This window comes from Carassius gibelio, chromosome B19 (assembly GCF_023724105.1).
Source record: "Carassius gibelio isolate Cgi1373 ecotype wild population from Czech Republic chromosome B19, carGib1.2-hapl.c, whole genome shotgun sequence".
Taxonomy (NCBI): domain Eukaryota; kingdom Metazoa; phylum Chordata; class Actinopteri; order Cypriniformes; family Cyprinidae; genus Carassius; species Carassius gibelio.
This window is the reverse complement of record NC_068414.1, coordinates 4,965,201-4,977,647: the sequence shown is the minus strand read 5'-3', so window position 1 is coordinate 4,977,647 and position 12,447 is coordinate 4,965,201. Positions and strand designations below refer to the sequence as shown.

The 12,447-nt window shown below is 47.4% G+C and overlaps 6 non-coding genes across 6 annotated transcripts; all 6 read left to right on the top strand.

Moving 5' to 3' along the window:
• Nucleotides 1–1,161: 1,161 nt before the first annotated feature.
• Nucleotides 1,162–1,276, top strand: LOC127980698 (U5 spliceosomal RNA). The gene has a single exon (XR_008159709.1). It is a non-coding gene; the product is annotated as a U5 spliceosomal RNA (small nuclear RNA).
• A 1,825-nt stretch (nucleotides 1,277–3,101) lies between these two features.
• On the top strand, nucleotides 3,102–3,216 carry LOC127980697 (U5 spliceosomal RNA). Its single transcript, XR_008159708.1, has one exon. It is a non-coding gene; the product is annotated as a U5 spliceosomal RNA (small nuclear RNA).
• A 1,387-nt stretch (nucleotides 3,217–4,603) lies between these two features.
• On the top strand, nucleotides 4,604–4,718 carry LOC127980696 (U5 spliceosomal RNA). The gene has a single exon (XR_008159707.1). It is a non-coding gene; the product is annotated as a U5 spliceosomal RNA (small nuclear RNA).
• Nucleotides 4,719–6,545: 1,827 nt separating this feature from the next.
• Nucleotides 6,546–6,660, top strand: LOC127981014 (U5 spliceosomal RNA). Its single transcript, XR_008160008.1, has one exon. It is a non-coding gene; the product is annotated as a U5 spliceosomal RNA (small nuclear RNA).
• A 3,048-nt stretch (nucleotides 6,661–9,708) lies between these two features.
• On the top strand, nucleotides 9,709–9,823 carry LOC127980695 (U5 spliceosomal RNA). The gene has a single exon (XR_008159706.1). It is a non-coding gene; the product is annotated as a U5 spliceosomal RNA (small nuclear RNA).
• Nucleotides 9,824–11,218: 1,395 nt separating this feature from the next.
• Nucleotides 11,219–11,333, top strand: LOC127980694 (U5 spliceosomal RNA). The gene has a single exon (XR_008159705.1). It is a non-coding gene; the product is annotated as a U5 spliceosomal RNA (small nuclear RNA).
• The last annotated feature ends 1,114 nt before the right edge of the window (nucleotides 11,334–12,447 follow it).

Genomic DNA, 12,447 nt, shown 5'->3' with positions numbered 1-12,447 from the left:
TAGCCCTATCGGCGACTCGTGCACTTCGAGCCTTCTTAGTGACGGCGCAAGTTGCTGACTGCTGACTGCGTTGGTGGTATAGTGGTGAGCATAGCTGCCTTCCAAGCAGTTGACCCGGATTCGATTCCCGGCCAACGCATGTCCTTTGGCTCGGGCTGACGTCGAAGCAGAACTCCCTCTGTGACCTGTGCCTCCACCCAAAACTTTTGGATGGAATAATTTCGGATGGACCCATCATTAGCTGAAGTCGCATAACACTTGCAACACTACCCGTAGCAGGGGTCATTGTTTGGACTCTTTTTTTTTTTTTTTTTTTTTAATTGCGCTTTAAACAAAAAGTATTGTGTCAATGCAACTGAACAACATTAATTAGGAACACAGTGCGTCAAAAAGCAAAATGACAGTTAAAGGCATTTCGTTATTGAACTCTTTGATGACATCATTCAGCTAAGTTCAGTTTAAATAGTATCTGTGCAATAATTTGCAATCAAGTCAACGATATCGCTGTACATGAAGTGTCCCCAGCTCCGCCTGCCAGAAGCGACAGAGGGAAGAAACCAAAACTCGATCGGTGAAAGGATGGAGAAAAAACCCGGTGAGAAACCAGGCTCAGTCGGGGAGACAGTTCTCCCCTTGTCAGACGAAACCAGTAGATCAGCTCCAGGCTGCAGGAATGTCAGACTGTGCAGAAGAATCATCTGTTTCCTGTGGTCTTGTCCAGGTGGTCTTTACAGGGGATTTGTATCTGCGGCTCATCTAGTTGTCACGGTCTCCGCTGTGTTTCTGGGCCATAGAGGTCCTTTCTAGGTGTTGATCCACCATCTTCTCTGGATACGGACTGGATCCGATTGACTGAAGCGGATACAGACTGGATCTGGTGGCTACGGTGACCTCGGAATAAGGGATTTCTTTAAAAGACTTTTTTTTCATATAAGATTTTATCCAACTTTTCAGATAGAGGCATGAGAAAGAGATTGCCTTGATTGGGCTTTTGGTTATTGGTGGACAGAGAGGACTTTTTTGAGTTTTACTCCTCCCTTTTGGAGTAGGGGGGGGGGTGCTGACGAAACACATGTGGGCAGGCATTGTCACCCTTGATGACCCTTGGCGAGCGTAGTAGTTTAACAGAGGCAGCGCACAGGCCCGAGGGTTTGGAGACACAGCTCGAGTTTCTCTTCATTGTCGCATAAATCTTTCGCCTTTTACTAAAGATTTCCGTGGAGGGGAACTTTTGCGAGTGACCTGTATTTTTGGGTGCTCTGCTCACAGCAGAGCTACATCGAAATGTCAAGAGCAGAATCAGTTTGACCCTCCGACAGCATGCTGCGAGAGGGCTTGCCACTGGTCGTCGTCTGAATAGGCACTCTCTGCGTTTGACCACTTCGTGTTTATTTAGCCAGATGGGAAGGCAGCGCTTTCTTGTACGTGACGGGATGCAAATTCTTGAAGGCTCTCTTTAGTGACGGGTCCAAACAAAGATCTCATCTGCTCCTCTAGCCCTATCGGCGACTCGTGCACTTCGAGCCTTCTTAGTGACGGCGCAAGTTGCTGACTGCTGACTGCGTTGGTGGTATAGTGGTGAGCATAGCTGCCTTCCAAGCAGTTGACCCCGGATTCGATTCCCGGCCAACGCATATGCTTTGGCTCGGGCTGACGTCGAAGCAGAACTCCCTCTGTGTTTGGACTCTTTTTTTTTTTTTTTTTTTTTTAATTGCGCTTTAAACAAAAAGTATTGTGTCAATGCAACTGAACAACATTTATTAGGAACACAGTGCGTCAATAAAGCTACTTACTTCCGCCTGCGTTGGTGGTATAGTGGTGAGCATAGCTGCCTTCCAAGCAGTTGACCCGGGTTCGATTCCCGGCCAACGCATGTCCTTTGGCTCGGGCTGACGTCGAAGCAGAACTCCTTCTGTGACCTGCGACTCCAACCAAACATTTTGGATGGATCATTCGGAAGACGAAAAGAACCAGCTCTCCCCGTCGGGGAATCGAACCCCGGTCTTCCGCGTGACAGGCGGAGATACGGTCCACTATACTAACGAGGAGCCGTGCATGCTGCCGTTTCCCCCCCAACTGACGGCACTGCACTGACATAACTAAACAATGCATGGCTTCTTCTGACGCAGACCCAGCCCTAGCACCGTAAAATTTCTGATGGACCCATCATTAGCTGAAGTCGCATAACACTTGGAACACTACCCGTAGCAGGGGTCATTCTTTGGACTCTTTTTTTTTTTTTTTTTTTTTTTTTTAAATTGCGCTTTAAACAAAAAGTATTGCGTCAATGCAACTGAACAACATTAATTAGGAACACAGTGCGTCAAAAAGCAAAATGACAGTTAAAGGCATTTCGTTATTGAACTCTTTGATGACATCATTCAGCTAAGTTCAGTTTAAATAGTATCTGTGCAATAATTTGCAATCAAGTCAACGATATCGCTGTACATGAAGTGTCCCCAGCTCCGCCTGCCAGAAGCGACAGAGGGAAGAAACCAAAACTCGATCGGTGAAAGGATGGAGAAAAAACCCGGTGAGAAACCAGGCTCAGTCGGGGAGACAGTTCTCCCCTTGTCAGACGAAACCAGTAGATCAGCTCCAGGCTGCAGGAATGTCAGACTGTGCAGAAGAATCATCTGTTTCCTGTGGTCTTGTCCAGGTGGTCTTTACAGGGGATTTGTATCTGCGGCTCATCTAGTTGTCACGGTCTCCGCTGTGTTTCTGGGCCATAGAGGTCCTTTCTAGGTGTTGATCCACCATCTTCTCTGGATACGGACTGGATCCGATTGACTGAAGCGGATACAGACTGGATCTGGTGGCTACGGTGACCTCGGAATAAGGGATTTCTTTAAAAGACTTTTTTTTTCATATAAGATTTTATCCAACTTTTCAGATAGAGGCATGAGAAAGAGATTGCCTTGATTGGACTTTTGGTTATTGGTGGACCGAGAGGACTTTTTTGAGTTTTACTCCTCCCTTTTGGAGTAGGGGGGGGGGGTGCTGACGAAACACATGTGGGCAGGCATTGTCACCCTTGATGACCCTTGGCGAGCGTAGTAGTTTAACAGAGGCAGCGCACAGGCCCGAGGGTTTGGAGACACAGCTCGAGTTTCTCTTCATTGTCGCATAAATCTTTCGCCTTTTACTAAAGATTTCCGTGGAGGGGAACTTTTGCGAGTGACCTGTATTTTTGGGTGCTCTGCTCACAGCAGAGCTACATCGAAATGTCAAGAGCAGAATCAGTTTGACCGTCCGGCAGCATGCTGCGAGAGGGCTTGCCACTGGTCATCGTCTGAATAGGCACTCTCTGCGTTTGACCACTTCGTGTTTATTTAGCCGGATGGGAAGGCAGCGCTTTCTTGTACGTGACGGGATGCAAATTCTTGAAGGCTCTCTTTAGTGACGGGTCCAAACAAAGATCTCATCTGCTCCTCTAGCCCTATCGGCGACTCGTGCACTTCGAGCCTTCTTAGTGACGGCGCAAGTTGCTGACTGCTGACTGCGTTGGTGGTATAGTGGTGAGCATAGCTGCCTTCCAAGCAGTTGACCCGGATTCGATTCCCGGCCAACGCATGTCCTTTGGCTCGGGCTGACGTCGAAGCAGAACTCCCTCTGTGACCTGTGCCTCCACCCAAAACTTTTGGATGGAATAATTTCGGATGGACCCATCATTAGCTGAAGTCGCATAACACTTGCAACACTACCCGTAGCAGGGGTCATTGTTTGGACTCTTTTTTTTTTTTTTTTTTTTTTAATTGCGCTTTAAACAAAAAGTATTGTGTCAATGCAACTGAACAACATTAATTAGGAACACAGTGCGTCAAAAAGCAAAATGACAGTTAAAGGCATTTCGTTATTGAACTCTTTGATGACATCATTCAGCTAAGTTCAGTTTAAATAGTATCTGTGCAATAATTTGCAATCAAGTCAACGATATCGCTGTACATGAAGTGTCCCCAGCTCCGCCTGCCAGAAGCGACAGAGGGAAGAAACCAAAACTCGATCGGTGAAAGGATGGAGAAAAAACCCGGTGAGAAACCAGGCTCAGTCGGGGAGACAGTTCTCCCCTTGTCAGACGAAACCAGTAGATCAGCTCCAGGCTGCAGGAATGTCAGACTGTGCAGAAGAATCATCTGTTTCCTGTGGTCTTGTCCAGGTGGTCTTTACAGGGGATTTGTATCTGCGGCTCATCTAGTTGTCACGGTCTCCGCTGTGTTTCTGGGCCATAGAGGTCCTTTCTAGGTGTTGATCCACCATCTTCTCTGGATACGGACTGGATCCGATTGACTGAAGCGGATACAGACTGGATCTGGTGGCTACGGTGACCTCGGAATAAGGGATTTCTTTAAAAGACTTTTTTTTTCATATAAGATTTTATCCAACTTTTCAGATAGAGGCATGAGAAAGAGATTGCCTTGATTGGGCTTTTGGTTATTGGTGGACAGAGAGGACTTTTTTGAGTTTTACTCCTCCCTTTTGGAGTAGGGGGGGGGGGGGGGGTGCTGACGAAACACATGTGGGCAGGCATTGTCACCCTTGATGACCCTTGGCGAGCGTAGTAGTTTAACAGAGGCAGCGCACAGGCCCGAGGGTTTGGAGACACAGCTCGAGTTTCTCTTCATTGTCGCATAAATCTTTCGCCTTTTACTAAAGATTTCCGTGGAGGGGAACTTTTGCGAGTGACCTGTATTTTTGGGTGCTCTGCTCACAGCAGAGCTACATCGAAATGTCAAGAGCAGAATCAGTTTGACCCTCCGACAGCATGCTGCGAGAGGGCTTGCCACTGGTCGTCGTCTGAATAGGCACTCTCTGCGTTTGACCACTTCGTGTTTATTTAGCCAGATGGGAAGGCAGCGCTTTCTTGTACGTGACGGGATGCAAATTCTTGAAGGCTCTCTTTAGTGACGGGTCCAAACAAAGATCTCATCTGCTCCTCTAGCCCTATCGGCGACTCGTGCACTTCGAGCCTTCTTAGTGACGGCGCAAGTTGCTGACTGCTGACTGCGTTGGTGGTATAGTGGTGAGCATAGCTGCCTTCCAAGCAGTTGACCCCGGATTCGATTCCCGGCCAACGCATATGCTTTGGCTCGGGCTGACGTCGAAGCAGAACTCCCTCTGTGTTTGGACTCTTTTTTTTTTTTTTTTTTTTTTTAATTGCGCTTTAAACAAAAAGTATTGTGTCAATGCAACTGAACAACATTTATTAGGAACACAGTGCGTCAATAAAGCTACTTACTTCCGCCTGCGTTGGTGGTATAGTGGTGAGCATAGCTGCCTTCCAAGCAGTTGACCCGGGTTCGATTCCCGGCCAACGCATGTCCTTTGGCTCGGGCTGACGTCGAAGCAGAACTCCTTCTGTGACCTGCGACTCCAACCAAACATTTTGGATGGATCATTCGGAAGACGAAAAGAACCAGCTCTCCCCGTCGGGGAATCGAACCCCGGTCTTCCGCGTGACAGGCGGAGATACGGTCCACTATACTAACGAGGAGCCGTGCATGCTGCCGTTTCCCCCCCAACTGACGGCACTGCACTGACATAACTAAACAATGCATGGCTTCTTCTGACGCAGACCCAGCCCTAGCACCGTAAAATTTCTGATGGACCCATCATTAGCTGAAGTCGCATAACACTTGGAACACTACCCGTAGCAGGGGTCATTCTTTGGACTCTTTTTTTTTTTTTTTTTTTTTTTTTTAAATTGCGCTTTAAACAAAAAGTATTGCGTCAATGCAACTGAACAACATTAATTAGGAACACAGTGCGTCAAAAAGCAAAATGACAGTTAAAGGCATTTCGTTATTGAACTCTTTGATGACATCATTCAGCTAAGTTCAGTTTAAATAGTATCTGTGCAATAATTTGCAATCAAGTCAACGATATCGCTGTACATGAAGTGTCCCCAGCTCCGCCTGCCAGAAGCGACAGAGGGAAGAAACCAAAACTCGATCGGTGAAAGGATGGAGAAAAAACCCGGTGAGAAACCAGGCTCAGTCGGGGAGACAGTTCTCCCCTTGTCAGACGAAACCAGTAGATCAGCTCCAGGCTGCAGGAATGTCAGACTGTGCAGAAGAATCATCTGTTTCCTGTGGTCTTGTCCAGGTGGTCTTTACAGGGGATTTGTATCTGCGGCTCATCTAGTTGTCACGGTCTCCGCTGTGTTTCTGGGCCATAGAGGTCCTTTCTAGGTGTTGATCCACCATCTTCTCTGGATACGGACTGGATCCGATTGACTGAAGCGGATACAGACTGGATCTGGTGGCTACGGTGACCTCGGAATAAGGGATTTCTTTAAAAGACTTTTTTTTTCATATAAGATTTTATCCAACTTTTCAGATAGAGGCATGAGAAAGAGATTGCCTTGATTGGGCTTTTGGTTATTGGTGGACCGAGAGGACTTTTTTGAGTTTTACTCCTCCCTTTTGGAGTGGGGGGGGGGGGGTACTGATGAAACACATGTGGGCAGGCATTGTCACCCTTGATGACCCTTGGCGAGCGTAGTAGTTTAACAGAGGCAGCGCACAGGCCCGAGGGTTTGGAGACACAGCTCGAGTTTCTCTTCATTGTCGCATAAATCTTTCGCCTTTTACTAAAGATTTTCGTGGAGGGGAACTTTTGCGAGTGACCTGTATTTTTGGGTGCTCTGCTCACAGCAGAGCTACATCGAAATGTCAAGAGCAGAATCAGTTTGCTGCGAGAGGGCTTGCCACTGGTCATCGTCTGAATAGGCACTCTCTGCGTTTGACCGCTTCGTGTTTATTTAGCCGGATGGGAAGGCAGCGCTTTCTTGTACGTGACGGGATGCAAATTCTTGAAGGCTCTCTTTAGTGACGGGTCCAAACAAAGATCTCATCTGCTCCTCTAGCCCTATCGGCGACTCGTGCACTTCGAGCCTTCTTAGTGACGGCGCAAGTTGCTGACTGCTGACTGCGTTGGTGGTATAGTGGTGAGCATAGCTGCCTTCCAAGCAGTTGACCCGGATTCGATTCCCGGCCAACGCATGTCCTTTGGCTCGGGCTGACGTCGAAGCAGAACTCCCTCTGTGACCTGTGCCTCCACCCAAAACTTTTGGATGGAATAATTTCGGATGGACCCATCATTAGCTGAAGTCGCATAACACTTGCAACACTACCCGTAGCAGGGGTCATTGTTTGGACTCTTTTTTTTTTTTTTTTTTTTAATTGCGCTTTAAACAAAAAGTATTGTGTCAATGCAACTGAACAACATTTATTAGGAACACAGTGCGTCAAAAAGCAAAATGACAGTTAAAGGCATTTCGTTATTGAACTCTTTGATGACATCATTCAGCTAAGTTCAGTTTAAATAGTATCTGTGCAATAATTTGCAATCAAGTCAACGATATCGCTGTACATGAAGTGTCCCCAGCTCCGCCTGCCAGAAGCGACAGAGGCAAGAAACCAAAACTCGATCGGTGAAAGGATGGAGAAAAAACCCGGTGAGAAACCAGGCTCAGTCGGGGAGACAGTTCTCCCCTTGTCAGACGAAACAGGTAGATCAGCTCCAGGCTGCAGGAATGTCAGACTGTGCAGAAGAATCATCTGTTTCCTGTGGTCTTGTCCAGTTGGTCTTTACAGGGGATTTGTATCTGCGGCTCATCTAGTTGTCACGGTCTCCGCTGTGTTTCTGGGCCATAGAGGTCCTTTCTAGGTGTTGATCCACCATCTTCTCTGGATACGGACTGGATCCGGGTGACTGAAGCGGATACAGACTGGATTTGGTGGCTACGGTGACCTCGGAATAAGGGATTTCTTTAAAATACTTTTTTTTTCATATAAGATTTTATCCAACTTTTCAGATAGAGGCATGAGAAAGAGATTGCCTTGATTGGGCTTTTGGTTATTATAGGCACTCTCTGCGTTTGACCACTTCGTGTTTATTTAGCCGGATGGGAAGGCAGCGCTTTCTTGTACGTGACGGGATGCAAATTCTTGAAGGCTCTCTTTAGTGACGGGTCCAAACAAAGATCTCATCTGCTCCTCTAGCCCTATCGGCGACTCGTGCACTTCGAGCCTTCTTAGTGACGGCGCAAGTTGCTGACTGCTGACTGCGTTGGTGGTATAGTGGGGTGCATAGCTGCCTTCCAAGCAGTTGACCCGGGATTCGATTCCCGGCCAACGCATATGCTTTGGCTCGGGCTGACGTCGAAGCAGAACTCCCTCTGTGACCTGTGCCTCCACCCAAAACTTTTGGATGGAATAATTTCGGATGGACCCATCATTAGCTGAAGTCGCATAACACTTGCAACACTACCGGTAGCAGGGGTCATTGTTTGGACTCTTTTTTTTTTTTTTTTTTTTTTTTAATTGCGCTTTAAACAAAAAGTATTGTGTCAATGCAACTGAACAACATTTATTAGGAACACAGTGCGTCAATAAAGCTACTGACTTCCGCTTGCGTTGGTGGTATAGTGGTGAGCATAGCTGCCTTCCAAGCAGTTGACCCGGGTTCGATTCCCGGCCATCGCATGTCCTTTGGCTCGGGCTGACGTGGAAGCAGAACTCCTTCTGTGACCTGCGACTCCAACCAAACATTTTGGATGGATCATTCGGAAGACGAAAAGAACCAGCTCTCCCCGTCGGGGAATCGAACCCCGGTCTTCCGCGTGACAGGCGGAGATACTGTCCACTATACTAACGAGGAGCCGTGCATGCTGCCGTTTCCCCCCCAACTGACGGCACTGCACTGACATAACTAAACAATGCATGGCTTCTTCTGACGCAGACCCAGCCCTAGCACCGTAAAATTTCTGATGGACCCATCATTAGCTGAAGTCGCATAACACTTGGAACACTACCCGTAGCAGGGGTCATTGTTTGGACTCTTTTTTTTTTTTTTTTTTTTTAAATTGCGCTTTAAACAAAAAGTATTGCGTCAATGCAACTGAACAACATTAATTAGGAACACAGTGCGTCAAAAAGCAAAATTACAGTTAAAGGCATTTCGTTATTGAACTCTTTGATGACATCATTCAGCTAAGTTCAGTTTAAATAGTATCTGTGCAATAATTTGCAATCAAGTCAACGATATCGCTGTACATGAAGTGTCCCCAGCTCCGCCTGCCAGAAGCGACAGAGGGAAGAAACCAAAACTCGATCGGTGAAAGGATGGAGAAAAAACCCGGTGAGAAACCAGGCTCAGTCGGGGAGACAGTTCTCCCCTTGTCAGACGAAACCAGTAGATCAGCTCCAGGCTGCAGGAATGTCAGACTGTGCAGAAGAATCATCTGTTTCCTGTGGTCTTGTCCAGGTGGTCTTTACAGGGGATTTGTATCTGCGGCTCATCTAGTTGTCACGGTCTCCGCTGTGTTTCTGGGCCATAGAGGTCCTTTCTAGGTGTTGATCCACCATCTTCTCTGGATACGGACTGGATCCGATTGACTGAAGCGGATACAGACTGGATCTGGTGGCTACGGTGACCTCGGAATAAGGGATTTCTTTAAAAGACTTTTTTTTCATATAAGATTTTATCCAACTTTTCAGATAGAGGCATGAGAAAGAGATTGCCTTGATTGGGCTTTTGGTTATTGGTGGACCGAGAGGACTTTTTTGAGTTTTACTCCTCCCTTTTAGAGTAGGGGGGGGGGGGGCTGACGAAACACATGTGGGCAGGCATTGTCACCCTTGATGACCCTTGGCGAGCGTAGTAGTTTAACAGAGGCAGCGCACAGGCCCGAGGGTTTGGAGACACAGCTCGAGTTTCTCTTCATTGTCGCATAAATCTTTCGCCTTTTACTAAAGATTTCCGTGGAGGGGAACTTTTGCGAGTGACCTGTATTTTTGGGTGCTCTGCTCACAGCAGAGCTACATTGAAATGTCAAGAGCAGAATCAGTTTGACCGTCCGGCAGCATGCTGCGAGAGGGCTTGCCACTGGTCATCGTCTGAATAGGCACTCTCTGCGTTTGACCACTTCGTGTTTATTTAGCCGGATGGGAAGGCAGCGCTTTCTTGTACGTGACGGGATGCAAATTCTTGAAGGCTCTCTTTAGTGACGGGTCCAAACAAAGATCTCATCTGCTCCTCTAGCCCTATCGGCGACTCGTGCACTTCGAGCCTTCTTAGTGACGGCGCAAGTTGCTGACTGCTGACTGCGGACTGCGTTGGTGGTATAGTGGTGAGCATAGCTGCCTTCCAAGCAGTTGACCCGGATTCGATTCCCGGCCAACGCATGTCCTTTGGCTCGGGCTGACGTCGAAGCAGAACTCCCTCTGTGACCTGTGCCTCCACCCAAAACTTTTGGATGGAATAATTTCGGATGGACCCATCATTAGCTGAAGTCGCATAACACTTGGAACACTACCCGTAGCAGGGGTCATTCTTTGGACTCTTTTTTTTTTTTTTTTTTTTTTTTTAAATTGCGCTTTAAACAAAAAGTATTGCGTCAATGCAACTGAACAACATTAATTAGGAACACAGTGCGTCAAAAAGCAAAATGACAGTTAAAGGCATTTCGTTATTGAACTCTTTGATGACATCATTCAGCTAAGTTCAGTTTAAATAGTATCTGTGCAATAATTTGCAATCAAGTCAACGATATCGCTGTACATGAAGTGTCCCCAGCTCCGCCTGCCAGAAGCGACAGAGGGAAGAAACCAAAACTCGATCGGTGAAAGGATGGAGAAAAAACCCGGTGAGAAACCAGGCTCAGTCGGGGAGACAGTTCTCCCCTTGTCAGACGAAACCAGTAGATCAGCTCCAGGCTGCAGGAATGTCAGACTGTGCAGAAGAATCATCTGTTTCCTGTGGTCTTGTCCAGGTGGTCTTTACAGGGGATTTGTATCTGCGGCTCATCTAGTTGTCACGGTCTCCGCTGTGTTTCTGGGCCATAGAGGTCCTTTCTAGGTGTTGATCCACCATCTTCTCTGGATACGGACTGGATCCGATTGACTGAAGCGGATACAGACTGGATCTGGTGGCTACGGTGACCTCGGAATAAGGGATTTCTTTAAAAGACTTTTTTTTTCATATAAGATTTTATCCAACTTTTCAGATAGAGGCATGAGAAAGAGATTGCCTTGATTGGACTTTTGGTTATTGGTGGACCGAGAGGACTTTTTTGAGTTTTACTCCTCCCTTTTGGAGTAGGGGGGGGGGGGGTGCTGACGAAACACATGTGGGCAGGCATTGTCACCCTTGATGACCCTTGGCGAGCGTAGTAGTTTAACAGAGGCAGCGCACAGGCCCGAGGGTTTGGATACACAGCTCGAGTTTCTCTTCATTGTCGCATAAATCTTTCGCCTTTTACTAAAGATTTCCGTGGAGGGGAACTTTTGCGAGTGACCTGTATTTTTGGGTGCTCTGCTCACAGCAGAGCTACATCGAAATGTCAAGAGCAGAATCAGTTTGACCGTCCGGCAGCATGCTGCGAGAGGGCTTGCCACTGGTCATCGTCTGAATAGGCACTCTCTGCGTTTGACCACTTCGTGTTTATTTAGCCGGATGGGAAGGCAGCGCTTTCTTGTACGTGACGGGATGCAAATTCTTGAAGGCTCTCTTTAGTGACGGGTCCAAACAAAGATCTCATCTGCTCCTCTAGCCCTATCGGCGACTCGTGCACTTCGAGCCTTCTTAGTGACGGCGCAAGTTGCTGACTGCTGACTGCGTTGGTGGTATAGTGGTGAGCATAGCTGCCTTCCAAGCAGTTGACCCGGATTCGATTCCCGGCCAACGCATGTCCTTTGGCTCGGGCTGACGTCGAAGCAGAACTCCCTCTGTGACCTGTGCCTCCACCCAAAACTTTTGGATGGAATAATTTCGGATGGACCCATCATTAGCTGAAGTCGCATAACACTTGCAACACTACCCGTAGCAGGGGTCATTGTTTGGACTCTTTTTTTTTTTTTTTTTTTTAATTGCGCTTTAAACAAAAAGTATTGTGTCAATGCAACTGAACAACATTAATTAGGAACACAGTGCGTCAAAAAGCAAAATGACAGTTAAAGGCATTTCGTTATTGAACTCTTTGATGACATCATTCAGCTAAGTTCAGTTTAAATAGTATCTGTGCAATAATTTGCAATCAAGTCAACGATATCGCTGTACATGAAGTGTCCCCAGCTCCGCCTGCCAGAAGCGACAGAGGGAAGAAACCAAAACTCGATCGGTGAAAGGATGGAGAAAAAACCCGGTGAGAAACCAGGCTCAGTCGGGGAGACAGTTCTCCCCTTGTCAGACGAAACCAGTAGATCAGCTCCAGGCTGCAGGAATGTCAGACTGTGCAGAAGAATCATCTGTTTCCTGTGGTCTTGTCCAGGTGGTCTTTACAGGGGATTTGTATCTGCGGCTCATCTAGTTGTCACGGTCTCCGCTGTGTTTCTGGGCCATAGAGGTCCTTTCTAGGTGTTGATCCACCATCTTCTCTGGATACGGACTGGATCCGATTGACTGAAGCGGATACAGACTGGATCTGGTGGCTACGGTGACCTCGGA